The sequence below is a fragment of the Tachypleus tridentatus genome, chromosome 9, assembly GCF_004210375.1.
Source record: "Tachypleus tridentatus isolate NWPU-2018 chromosome 9, ASM421037v1, whole genome shotgun sequence".
In the NCBI taxonomy this organism is placed as follows: Eukaryota; Metazoa; Arthropoda; class Merostomata; order Xiphosura; family Limulidae; genus Tachypleus; species Tachypleus tridentatus.
In genome coordinates, this window is record NC_134833.1 from 155003256 (window position 1) to 155015687 (window position 12432).

At 33.9% G+C, this 12432-nt stretch overlaps 3 pseudogenes across 2 annotated transcripts in view; all 3 read left to right on the plus strand.

Moving 5' to 3' along the window:
- Positions 1-7434, plus strand: part of LOC143226720 (alpha-actinin-like) — a 33567-nt pseudogene extending 26133 nt beyond the window's left edge. The window contains exons 10-15 of the transcript XR_013014718.1: positions 509-585; positions 935-1063; positions 2115-2206; positions 6456-6563; positions 7061-7123; positions 7349-7434. The product of XR_013014718.1 is annotated as an alpha-actinin-like (transcript). The remainder of the gene's footprint in view (positions 1-508; positions 586-934; positions 1064-2114; positions 2207-6455; positions 6564-7060; positions 7124-7348) is intronic.
- Positions 7435-7477: 43 nt separating this feature from the next.
- Positions 7478-9310, plus strand: LOC143227531 (alpha-actinin pseudogene; annotated as a pseudogene). Its single transcript, XR_013015009.1, has 3 exons — positions 7478-7547; positions 8320-8477; positions 9200-9310. The product of XR_013015009.1 is annotated as an alpha-actinin pseudogene (transcript).
- A 1437-nt stretch (positions 9311-10747) lies between these two features.
- Positions 10748-12234, plus strand: LOC143227532 (alpha-actinin pseudogene; annotated as a pseudogene).
- The last annotated feature ends 198 nt before the right edge of the window (positions 12235-12432 follow it).

Below are 12432 nucleotides of genomic sequence, written 5' to 3' on the forward strand. Positions count from 1 at the left end.
GACAGTCAGTAATATTGAGGAGGGCAGATGGTCTCGGGAGGGTCAATAACAAAAGTGATATTGGAAACATTATAAGTGGTTTTAAGCTGAAGTATTAAGAAAGTTTGCTTGTGAAAAGGTTTACAAATCTGGATACATGAAATGTAAAATCAGTTGTTTTTTTAACAGAGAAAACGAAAACCTTCTAATTAAGACAATAATATAAATATTCCTTTTCATTAAGTAAAATTGTGAATAAATATTTGTTTGTACTTTCTTTCTTAACAGTTTTTTTGTGTTGTTTTCCAGTGGGTCAGCTGTAAATTCATGGACTTTCAATGCTAATATTCAGAGTTTGATTTCCATAGTGGATGGAATGGAGATAATCAATTATATAATGTTGCACTACAAAAAACCCTAAAAGGATAAACAAATTCTTTTGTTGTTGTTTTCCCTTTTCATATGTAATTCATGTGGTAACTCCTTTTGAAATATCTGTTAACTAACAACCTTTTCTTATGATCATTAGGACATTGCCAACGCATGGAAAGGACTGGAGACTGCTGAAAAAGGCTTTGAAGAATGGCTGCTTTCTGAAATGATGAGGTTAATCCTGTTTTGTTTATACAATGCACTGTTAAGACAAAAACAAGATTAAACACTCTCCAACTGATTACATAGCACTTTCAGTTGGCACACTGAAATTAATTTTATATAACTTCCAAAAAGAACGTTTTGATTTAACTGAAATAATTCTTTGCCTGGTATTATTTGTAGGTGGAGACAGTAATATTTGTTCCACATTTTGAAATGTTAATTTACTCACACTGTGGTCTTTGTTTTGTTCTGTTAGCAACAAGGAAACAAAAAACTTCTTGTGATTTCTTAAGAAAAAGAGATAGATATTCTGTAATAGGATTAAAGTAAAGTCAATCATGATGTTGTATTTCCTCAGGCTGGAGCGTCTCGACCATCTTGCCCAGAAGTTCAAACACAAAGCTGATATCCATGAAGATTGGACAAGGGAAAAGAGGAAATGCTGCAAAGTCAAGACTTTAGGAAGTGCAAGCTCTATGAACTTAAGGTATGAACTCAGTTTGCCACGTATAAAAGTCAAAGTTTTTGTGAAATTTTTCTGACTATATTTTATTTTGTTAATATATTTTATATTCAGTAAAAACAAAAGTGCCAGATTTACACGTATTTGTATTCATATCATTTTTATTTGCCAGCCAAAACATATTAATATAACAACATTCACATAATTCCTCCTAAACTACTGGTTGTACTGACTTCTAAGTGGTACCAAACGAATTGTCTTGGTCTTGAGGTTTCAACAAAGGTAAAGTTTATAACTCACCCCTTAGGGAACCTAGGGATTTTCTGAATAAGCTTTTAGGGGGATTCCTTGAAAGTGGATCCCAAATTTGGCATTGATTTATATTAGGGCACATAAGTAGGCCTACTAATTACTGTTTGTGACTTGGAAAACATTAAATTTGCATTATAGTGGTCACATAACTGTGGGCTATATCGGCTAAAACGGGTTTGCTTATAACATAACAACATGAAACTCAGTGTCTGTTTGTGTATAATGTGTCATGTATCTTCTCCTGAACTGCTGGACTCGCCAACTTCTAAGTAGTACAAAGGGAATCTTGTCAGCCCCAAGATTTGCACTTAGGTAAATTTTTCACCCAAACCCTTAGAGAAGCCAGGTATTTCATAAGACACTTTTACAAGGATTCCCCAGAAGTGGCATTAAAGCATGTAAACAAGTAGGCCTACTAATTACCATTTGTAACATGGTTAAATAAATTACATTTGCATTACAACAACCCTGTAGGTGTGACCATAGTGACTAAATAATGGGTATACTATGATATGAAACTTTAGGCAGAGTACATATGGTGGGTTTTAGAATATTAACAAACTGTAACAGCCTGTTTAAAAAAAAAAAAAGAAAAGAAATTAAATATCGTTTCTATATCAAGGCCTTTTCAGGCCTCAGTATGAACACTGAAACATTGTCTACTTTCCTTTCAACAGGCAGTTGCAGTCCATTAAAGTTCCCAAACATACTATGATGCAAGTGCGATTCCAAACTTAGGTCTCATGTGTTTTCAAATTTTCAGGCCCTCAAGAAAAAGCATGAAGCATTTGAAAGTGATTTGGCTGCTCACCAAGATCGTGTGGAACAGATAGCTGCTATTGCTCAGGAACTGAAGTAAGTCTCAACTTGTTAATGGGTTCTATCCATGTGATATTTCTGAAGAAGGTATATAATGGTATAATGTTAACATGGTGATGTTTTTTTCATTTGGTCCTTCGAGGCTGTCCTTGCCTATTCATGTATGACAAAAGTAAACAGTTTATACCAACCCTTTACTATTTAATAAACTAATTGTATAAATCAGTCACTCTGTTAAAAAAAACAACAACAACAAATCTATCTGAACTGGAACCTGACCTATCACTTTCCAAGTATTAAAGTTGTGACCTCTCACCCTGTTATCTTCAGAATATAGCACACAGAAGCTTTATTCAGTTGACTGACTGTATGAGTGGTTTTGTCAAATTTCTGTAATTGTCTTAAAACACAGCACAACCAAATTATTTTGGAAGCATGGGACTACTGAATTTTTTCTCCTTAGGGTGGTTGTATTTATGTACATAATGTTTGTGGTGTATGTCTCTGTATGTAATGTAATATATAGCAGAGTATGGACAGTGCATTTGTCTGTCTGTTAGTGGATCTTAAGATTTGTATCTAAATATTGGAATTAACAAAGAAGTATTCTGAAGAACAGTTTAAATGGAGCAGGAGGCAGCAAAGGTTTTACTCCAGGCCCCTTTAGGCCTAGTTAAACACTGATGTATGTGTGTGTGTAAAGTACTTAATGCTTATTGGTGTCTGTATATATAACGTTATTAATTAAAATCCTCATCTTGACTTGCAGTGCTCTGAACTACCATGATGTAGCTAACATTAACTCTAGCTGCCAGAGAATATGTGATCAGTGGGATAGAAAGGTTTTTACTCCAGGCCCCTTTAGGCCTAGTTAAACACTGATGTATGTGTGTAAAGTACTTAATGTTTATTGGTGTCTGTATATATAACGTTATTAATTAAAATCCTCATCTTGACTTGCAGTGCTCTGAACTACCATGATGTAGCTAACATTAACTCTAGCTGCCAGAGAATATGTGATCAGTGGGATAGAAAGGTTTTACTCCAGGCCCCTTTAGGCCTAGTTAAACACTGATGTATGTGTGTGTAAAAGTACTTAATGTTTATTGGTGTCTGTATATATAATGTCATTAATTAAAATCCTCATCTTGACTTGCAGTGCTCTGAACTACCATGATGTAGCTAACATTAACTCTCGCTGCCAGAGAATATGTGATCAGTGGGATAGAAAGGTTTTACTCCAGGCCCCTTTAGGCCTAGTTAAACACTGATGTATGTGTGTGTAAAAGTACTTAATGTTTATTGGTGTCTGTATATATAATGTCATTAATTAAAATCCTCATCTTGACTTGCAGTGCTCTGAACTACCATGATGTAGCTAACATTAACTCTACAGCTGCCAGAGAATATGTGATCAGTGGGATAGAAAGGTTTTACTCAGGCCCCTTTAGGCCTAGTTAAACACTGATGTATGTGTGTGTAAAGTACTTAATGTTTATTGGTGTCTGTATATATAATGTTATTAATTAAAATCCTCATCTTGACTTGCAGTGCTCTGAACTACCATGATGTAGCTAACATTAACTCTCAGCTGCCAGAGAATATGTGATCAGTGGGATAGAAAGATTTTACTCCAGGCCCCTTTAGGCCTAGTTAAACACTGATGTATGTGTGTGTAAAGTACTTAATGTTTATTGGTGTCTGTATATATATGTTATTAATTAAAAATCCTCATCTTGACTTGCAGTGCTCTGAACTACCATGATGTAGCTAACATTAACTCGCTGCCAGAGAATATGTGATCAGTGGGATAGAAAGGTTTTACTCCAGGCCCCTTTAGGCCTAGTTAAACACTGATGTATGTGTGTGTAAAGTACTTAATGTTTATTGGTGTCTGTATATATAATGTCATTAATTAAAAATCCTCATCTTGACTTGCAGTGCTCTGAACTACCATGATGTAGCTAACATTAACTCTAAGCTGCCAGAGAATATGTGATCAGTGGGATAGAAAGGTTTTACTCCAGGCCCCTTTAGGCCTAGTTAAACACTGATGTATGTGTGTGTAAAGTACTTAATGTTTATTGGTGTCTGTATATATAATGTCATTAATTAAAATCCTCATCTTGACTTGCAGTGCTCTGAACTACCATGATGTAGCTAACATTAACTCTGCTGCCAGAGAATATGTGATCAGTGGGATAGAAAGGTTTTACTCCAGGCCCCTTTAGGCCTAGTTAAACACTGATGTATGTGTGTGTAAAGTACTTAATGTTTATTGGTGTCTGTATATATAACGTTATTAATTAAAAATCCTCATCTTGACTTGCAGTGCTCTGAACTACCATGATGTAGCTAACATTAACTCTCGCTGCCAGAGAATATGTGATCAGTGGGATAGAAAGGTTTTACTCCAGGCCCCTTTAGGCCTAGTTAAACACTGATGTATGTGTGTGTAAAGTACTTAATGTTTATTGGTGTCTGTATATATAATGTTATTAATTAAAAATCCTCATCTTGACTTGCAGTGCTCTGAACTACCATGATGTAGCTAACATTAACTCTCGCTGCCAGAGAATATGTGATCAGTGGGATAGAAGGTTTTACTCCAGGCCCTTTAGGCCTAGTTAAACACTGATGTATGTGTGTGTAAAGTACTTAATGTTTATTGGTGTCTGTATATATAATGTCATTAATTAAAATCCTCATCTTGACTTGCAGTGCTCTGAACTACCATGATGTAGCTAACATTAACTCTCGCTGCCAGAGAATATGTGATCAGTGGGATAGAAAAGGTTTTACTCCAGGCCCCTTTAGGCCTAGTTAAACACTGATGTATGTGTGTGTAAAGTACTTAATGTTTATTGGTGTCTGTATATATAACGTTATTAATTAAAAATCCTCATCTTGACTTGCAGTGCTCTGAACTACCATGATGTAGCTAACATTAACTCTCGCTGCTAGAGAATATGTGATCAGTGGGATAGAAAGGTTTTACTCCAGGCCCCTTTAGGCCTAGTTAAACACTGATGTATGTGTGTGTAAAGTACTTAATGTTTATTGGTGTCTGTATATATAATGTTATTAATTAAAATCCTCATCTTGACTTGCAGTGCTCTGAACTACCATGATGTAGCTAACATTAACTCTCGCTGCCAGAGAATATGTGATCAGTGGGATAGAAAGGTTTTACTCCAGGCCCCTTTAGGCCTAGTTAAACACTGATGTATGTGTGTGTAAAGTACTTAATGTTTATTGGTGTCTGTATATATAACGTTATTAATTAAAATCCTCATCTTGACTTGCAGTGCTCTGAACTACCATGATGTAGCTAACATTAACTCTCGCTGCCAGAGAATATGTGATCAGTGGGATAGAAAGGTTTTACTCCAGGCCCCTTTAGGCCTAGTTAAACACTGATGTATGTGTGTAAAAGTACTTAATGTTTATTGGTGTCTGTATATATAACGTTATTAATTAAAATCCTCATCTTGACTTGCAGTGCTCTGAACTACCATGATGTAGCTAACATTAACTCTGCTGCCAGAGAATATGTGATCAGTGGGATAGAAAGGTTTTACTCCAGGCCCCTTTAGGCCTAGTTAAACACTGATGTATGTGTGTGTGTAAAGTACTTAATGTTTATTGGTGTCTGTATATATAATGTTATTAATTAAAAATCCTCATCTTGACTTGCAGTGCTCTGAACTACCATGATGTAGCTAACATTAACTCTCGCTGCCAGAGAATATGTGATCAGTGGGATAGAAAGGTTTTACTCCAGGCCCCTTTAGGCCTAGTTAAACACTGATGTATGTGTGTGTAAAGTACTTAATGTTTATTGGTGTCTGTATATATAACGTTATTAATTAAAATTCTCATCTTGACTTGCAGTGCTCTGAACTACCATGATGTAGCTAACATTAACTCTGGCTGCCAGAGAATATGTGATCAGTGGGATAGAAAGGTTTTACTCCAGGCCCCTTTAGGCCTAGTTAAACACTGATGTATGTGTGTGTAAAGTACTTAATGTTTATTGGTGTCTGTATATATAACGTTATTAATTAAAAATCCTCATCTTGACTTGCAGTGCTCTGAACTACCATGATGTAGCTAACATTAACTCTCGCTGCCAGAGAATATGTGATCAGTGGGATAGAAAGGTTTTACTCCAGGCCCCTTTAGGCCTAGTTAAACACTGATGTATGTGTGTGTAAAGTACTTAATGTTTATTGGTGTCTGTATATATAACGTTATTAATTAAAATCCTCATCTTGACTTGCAGTGCTCTGAACTACCATGATGTAGCTAACATTAACTCTCGCTGCCAGAATTATGTGATCAGTGGGATAGACTCGGAACTCTGACCCAGAAACGTCGCACTGCACTAGAGGTGGTTTCTGACATGTCTATTTCTGAATTTAAAACATTCTGTGTAGTTTTTAAAAATTTCTTCAGTTAGGTGTAGCACATGTGCAAAATTGAAAGTAACATAATTATTTACTATATTGTTGTAAGCATTGATTTGATATACATATTGAAATAACTGTGAATAAATCAAACTGTTTAGTACTTGTACACGTGAAAATAATGAAGGATGTTGTGTATACTGTTGGTAACATCTATTGTAAGTATTGAAGTGTGCATCAACAAACTAAGTTGTTATATTTGGATATCACAAAAATTTTAAAATGGGAATTGTTTATAAAACTGTTTTCAAAATCTTTGTTGAAGCAAATTTTGCACTTGTACCTTTTATCTGTAAAGTTCTTAAAGAACATTTTTTGGATTAATCTATAATTGGATTTAAAATAATTAATTTATTAATAGGAAAAAGCTTAGAAGTATTCTACTTTCACTCCAGTTTAATATTGTGTTTGTTTCCTGTAGGAGGCTGAGCGTGTGTTGGAGAACATCGATCATTTGCATCTGGAGTTTGCTAAACGAGCAGCGGTCAGTAAATGTTATAATAAACTTTTATTATTATCAAGTGACCCTACAGGAAAGATTTAGTTATTTAAATATTTAATATTCAAAGAAAAAACTGTTTAGTTAGTTAAAGCATACTTGTTTACATACAAAATCTTTGAGAATAAATATCTGTGTTAATACTGTGCAACATGTAATTAAGAACTACAGTCACACCGGTAGGTTTCTGAACTTTAAATTTTCTTCTAGCCCTTTAACAACTGGCTGGATGGAGCACGTGAAGACCTGGTGGACATGTTTATTGTTCATACTATGGAGGAAATTCAGGTAAAAATTCAAACTGTTTTGTGTCACATAAGTTTGTATAATATAATCAAAATGTTAACATCGTTTGATGGGTACTCTCTTCTTCAGCTTCAGATACTGTTTGAACCCATTTCTGCATTATGTAAGTTTTATTTACTGTTATTTCACTTCTAAGTGTCATATATAAATAAAGATTTTACTGTTCAAATTTCAATTGTAACTTTAATCAGTTAGTTCACCATTAAAGTATCAAAATATTTTGAGGAAAATATCAAAGTTAGTCTTAAATGAGTTCCTCAATGTATCACTTTTGCATTATACTACAATGTTACAGAAGCTTTAACAAAATTTTGTGTTTTATCTTTATAGTTAAAAATTGTTAAAATATTAACACACAAGCACACATTTTTAACCTGTTAACTTATAGTATACTATTAAGAACCATGATCAATGCAACACTGAAAGCTTGTTGTAAATGTTATCCTTTTTTTCACTAACATCATATTTTGTCAAACTATTCGAACTTATCCAATGACCAGAGAATCGGGGCAGTCCCACTCCTTTGGAGAGCTCTGCTTCCCCAACATGAGAAATAATCTATTTTAAAATTACCCAGATCATGATATTCACCGACGAAGAAAAGGAAGTAATTTTTCTGCTTCTTCCCCCAATAAAAAAACCCTAAAAGTACCACTGAATGAATTATAGGAATATTTACTGAGTAATCAAGGATGATGGCCCCCCTCCCTTCAAGAGTTTTTGGGCTGTTTGGTTTCTTTAACTGTGTCTGATTATTTTTAATCCAACACGTGCTCAGTTGTCATTTAAGCTAAATCATTCTTAAGCCTAAAAGAATTATTTACCTCATGTTAGAGTAAGAACCATTTAGATAACTTTGCCTCTTATAATTGTAGGCTTTAACCGCGCTCACGAACAGTTTAAACAAACACTCGGTGAAGCTGATAAGGAACACAAGGTTATCATTGCCTTGACACAGGAGGTTCAGACCATTGCTACACAATATCAAATCCCAGGTGGCATCGAGAACCCATACACAACCATCACTTCAACCGTAAGTAACCAATTAAATAACTTCCAATTTATCTTGCATGAAATGCTGATATGGAATAAAATAATTGAAAAGTTCCATGTTGCTTGTAAATAATATTATAATTAACCAGAAATATTCATATTTTATTAAATTACTTTTTGTATGGGTGTGGCCCAGTAGTTAGCTTGCCTGAACTGTAGATCCATGGGTCTGCCATTTTGTTCTGTTTTTACAAAAAATTAAGGCTGCACCTGAGGAGCTTGTGTGCATCATAAGAGTTACAGTCAAACCCCAAAGCAGCCTAAGAATCAGCAGTGGGTGCTGTCGACTAATAACAATCTTACCCTAGTCCAGCAATTCAAAAGTTGATATGAAGGTATGGGTCACCTAAGTCAGGACAGGTTATTACATTGTCCTAAACTAACAAGTCATCAAACCATAGTGAGTCTTGAGGTTCAGAAAGATTTAAAGCATTGCTCTAGTCTGTCACTTCAAAATTACAGATAGCAAATAGTCTCGAGTTAGATTCTGCACAAATATTTAAAAAAAAACTTACCATCTTTTTTTTCCTGCAGTATTGTATCCTAAACATGCAATTAATTGATTATTCTAATAAGAAAGTTTTGGAAAGTTAAACACACACTCAGTTTCTTTAATGGGCCCTTTTGACATACGTTTTTTTTATAAATATTAAGAATTTCAAAAAAGTTTCTAATCATTTTAAAATTTCACTGTTATTCCAGACGATTACCAATAAATGGGGAGAAGTTAAACAGCTTTCTAGTCCCCAACGAGACCAAGCCCTCCAGACGGAGATGATGCGTCAACAATGTATCCTTTTGTGTTACGATTAATTACGTCTTGAAAGGCTGAATGACACCATAAATGAAATGAATAACCATATCTTACATACACAGTGGACCAAAAGATGTTACTTAATTCTTCAGAGTGCTACAATTATAGCTTACATAAATAAGTGACGTATAAAATATTACCTATACATTTGCTGTTATCAGTGGCATAGCTACAAGAAAATACCCCCCCTACATTCATTTCTCTATAATTGTAGTTATGATTTAGGCTCCTGATGAGCTTGGATATACCTTACGTCACTGGCTGTTTCTAATATATCATGGTGACAGGTTCCAGATTTAAAAAGATAAATAATAATACCTAATGTTTCATACCTGAGCATAGATAAAAGCTCTGTTACATACAAGATTTTTGTTGACTTCAGCGTTGTTTATCATTTCTGATGATTAAACGTGTACATGTCACGTGTTAGCTTAGAACTTTCATTCTTTAATATCTATCATTTCATTTATTCACCCACTACACTTAGTTTTATTTACACAACTGTTAAATATCCAATAATACTTCTATCTACAAAGTACTGGATGTCATCTGTAATTTCAATAATACTTTTATCTACAAAATACCTGATGTCATCTGTAATATAATTTCGAACTTTATGAAATTATTTATAAGTATAGTTGTTTCAGTCCTCATAGATTATGAGTGTGTTTTAATGTCGGTAAAGGCTAAACCCAAAGTTAGTTATTCACAATAATGTTAGCATTGATTACGTTCAGAAAACAGTTACAATTAGTTTCAGTGTAAATTGTCTTATGTCACTACACACTGGGAGCATCTAAATTGCCGCATTTGCCAGTGCATATGCATATGCATCCATGGTTTTCCATCTTTGTACTGTACAAATGAAACCTTTGCTATTACTTTGGTTCCTTAATTTGAACTTAGCTAACGACCGTTTGCGACGCAAGTTTGCCGAGGGCTGAACGATGTTGGACCTGGATAGAACACAGATTGACGCTGTTTTAGCAGCTGGAATGGGTATGCAAGGTACACTCAGAAGATCAGCTGAACAAACTTAAACAGATGGAACAGAGTGTAGTACAATACCGTTCACACATTGATGAACTTGAGAAGTTCAACCAGGTGATATTAAGTTCTTTTTTTAAACCAGTTTAACATGGTAGTTGTTTAAATAAAATAAATGATAATTATAGATACAGGAAGACATTCACTTTTCATTTTGACTTAATTTACAGGAGAAGTTCCATTCTACCTTTTCATATAGAAACTGAATTTTGTAATACATCGTGTTCATTATTTTGTAAAGAATTTTCTTTCTTCCACTTTAAAATATGTCAAACAACGTAATAGTCTCTTGTCATTGAGTTTTATGTTTTCGAGCTGAACTTGTCATGATTTATATTTGTATTTAATCATAACTCTGTCCTGCTTTCTTTACAGGAGTGCATTAAGCCATGATTTATGAAAATCGCTACACTCAGTACAGTATGGAGGTAGGGAGATTACACTTAAAAATAAACTGTGACAACTCATTCTCTCAACAGTTCCCTTCCTGTGAGCTGCTGTAATGACTATACATGTATAACTGGCTTTGTAAATTTAATTGATGCTTCTAACTGTTTTATTCTGCTGTATTTCATGTTTCTTTAGTCTCTATCATACATTACACCTTTTCAAATAGTCTAACTGTTAATTTTGTTTCTAACAGACGTTAAGAGTAGGTTGGGAACAGCTGCTGACGTCCATTCATCGTGACAACAAATGAAATTGAGAACCAGGTGAGAATTAAACTCTGAAGTTTTATTCCTGTAACATACGAGTATACATGAAGATCTCAAAGTTCACTTTGACCACAGTATTTCTGTTCCATCCTAAGCTTCTAAGTCACATTTTGTTTTGTTTTTTCATCATACTACCTCATGGGATGTTGGAGTTATTTTAAAATATCACAGGTCTTCCTAGCAACATTACTTAAATATCATTGTTGACGTTTGTGTCAGTTCATTTAGCACTTTTCTCTACAACTATTTAATTATTTATTAACAAGTTGGACAATAATATTAAAAAATTGTAAGCCTAACGAAAGTTTAGTAACAGTAATATCCAAGATAGTTGTATCTTTAACTTAAAGTAATATATCTTAACTAGTAATGTTACATCATATCACACACCCCACTGTTTCATAACCAGTTTTCACTATCCATAATCAGAGCTTAAATTAACATGTGGTAAAACCAATATGCTAAAGTTATTTACTTTCACTCCAAACATATCAAGGAATCAAAATAAGGATGTGAACATTTATGATACTTGTAAAGTTTTCAAGTTGTAATCTGTACCAAGAATACTGTTGGATTTTAAACAGAACTGAATGAATTTTGTATTAAATTTGTTAACGGAAAAAACTTAATTATGAAAATGTAAGTTTAGAAGGTCTATCACTAAGATATTTCATAATGATGGACTAAATTGTAGCAGACATTTAAGGCCAAGCACTCTTAAAGTTGTAGACCAAAAATCAGTTTAATGAAGTAAGTGTAACTCAGAATTTATGAGGAACAAATGATCTTTGTTACCAAAAACACCACAAAGCTATCAGAATGTTACATTCTGATAGCAGTAAGGAGGTTCCATCCATTGAACCCTGCACTCTAGAAGCAAAATATCAAAACTTGGTTAATAGTATTAACTGGTAACACACTTTGTTATATGAAAGACATAATTGTATACCATTTTTCTGCTTCAGATCCTCACCCGAGATTCTAAAGGAATCACACAAGAACAGCTGAATGAGTGTCGACTTGCTCAACCACTTTGACAAGACTAGATCAGGACGTTGACTCGAAGAGTTCAAATCTTGTCTTGTCAGCTTAGATTTAACATCAGAAATGACAGACAGGTAAATTCAGAGAACTATCACATTCTGTGGAGAGTATCATAATTTATTACAGGAAGTAATGTGATACAGTAACTGTGTATGATTTTGAAATTTCCATTAAAATGTAAAAAGGAATGTTAAAAAAATATAGTCTCACATTATTACTGTTTTCAGATTAACTGTTAGTATTCTAATGTTTAATAATTTAATGAATATATTAGCATATAAATTAATTTATATATATTCTAAAACAAATGGTGT